Here is a 1,449-nt window from a genome sequence, read left to right on the forward strand (position 1 = left end):
TACAAAAATTAGCCGGGCGTGGTGGCGTGTGCCTGTAATCCCAGCTACTCAGGAGGCTGAGGCAGGAGAATCGCTTGAACCTGGGCGGCGGAGCTTGCAGTGAGCCATTGCACTACAGCGTGGGCGGCAAAAGCAAAACTCCGGTTCAAAAAAAAAAATCAGAAGGTTCCCTTTAAACATCAAGATTTCCAGCTTTACTTGGAAAACTGTAAGCTTCAGTGACCCTGGGTCCACATTCTTACATGGCAAAAATTAGCTGGATTAGATGAAATAACTTAATTATATCAGTGTTAGATCTCTAGATGCTCATGATAGCATGGTGATTATATTAAACAATGTCCTTGTCTTTTAGAACATAGACACTGAAATGTTTAAGAGTAAAAGGACCTGATGTCTGCAACTTACTCTCAAATTGTTCAGAAATGAAATATACGGAGAGAAAGAGAATTATAAAACAAATGCGATGCAGGGTGCGGCACGTGCCTGTAATCCCAGCACAAGGGTCACTTGAGCCCAGCAGTTTAAGACCAGCCTGGGCAACGTGGTGAGACCCTGTCTCTACAAAAAATACAAAAATTAGCCTAGTATGGTAGTGTGTGCCTGTAGACCCAGCTATTTGGGAGGCTGAGGTGGGAGAGTCACCAGAGCCCGGGAGGTCCAGGCTGCAGTGAGCTGTGATCGCAACATGGCACTCCAGCCTGGGTGACAGAGCAAGATCCTGTCTCAAAAAAACAAAACCCAAAAACAAACCAAATGTGGCAAAAGATAAACAATTGATTAATGTGGATATATGAGGATCCCTTACACTATTCTTGCAGCTTTTATATAAATGTGAAATTACATTAAAAAAAATTTTTTTTTGAGATGGAGTCTCTCGCTCTGTTGCCCAGGCTGGAGTGCAGTGGTGCGAACTCGGCTCATTGCACCCTCCGCCTCCAGGTTTCAAACGATTCTCCTGCCTTAGCCTCCTCCTGAGTAGCTGAGATTACAGACACATGCCACCGCATCTGGCTAATTTTTGTATTTTTAGTAGAGACAGGGTTTCACCATGTTGGTCAGGCTGGTCTTGTACTCCTGACCTCGTGATTAACCTGCCTCAGCCTCCCAAAGTGCTGGGATTACAGGCATGAGCCACCGTGCCCAGCCTACATTAAAATTTTAAAAATACAAAAATAAACTGGAGTCAAGCTTCAGCTGCTGCCTTTAGAGGGAGTGTGGGATCTCAGTTTGCCAATCTCCACCTCTCCTTGCTGCTTACCATTGGCTGGCCTCAGTCTTCTGTGGACCCGCCTGACTGTGTGGACTCGTGGAAGCTTTAGCTGTGTAAGCCCTCAGGTCATGCAGCTCTGAGTTCAAATCCATTCTCCTCGCTTTACTGGCTATGTAACTTCGAGTGTGTGAGTTTCTCTATGTCTCAGTTTCTTCCTCTGTAAAAACAGAGAGTCACTC

General features: G+C 45.5%; 1 protein-coding gene across 1 annotated transcript in view; it reads left to right on the plus strand.

Annotated features, from left to right (window-relative positions):
• RYR1 (ryanodine receptor 1 (skeletal)) overlaps positions 1–1,449 on the plus strand; it is a 164,972-nt gene that overhangs the window by 119,304 nt on the left and 44,219 nt on the right. The gene's annotated exons all lie outside the window — the stretch shown is intronic.

This window comes from Colobus angolensis, unplaced genomic scaffold, assembly GCF_000951035.1.
Source record: "Colobus angolensis palliatus isolate OR3802 unplaced genomic scaffold, Cang.pa_1.0 Scaffold34, whole genome shotgun sequence".
NCBI lineage: Eukaryota > Metazoa > Chordata > Mammalia > Primates > Cercopithecidae > Colobus > Colobus angolensis.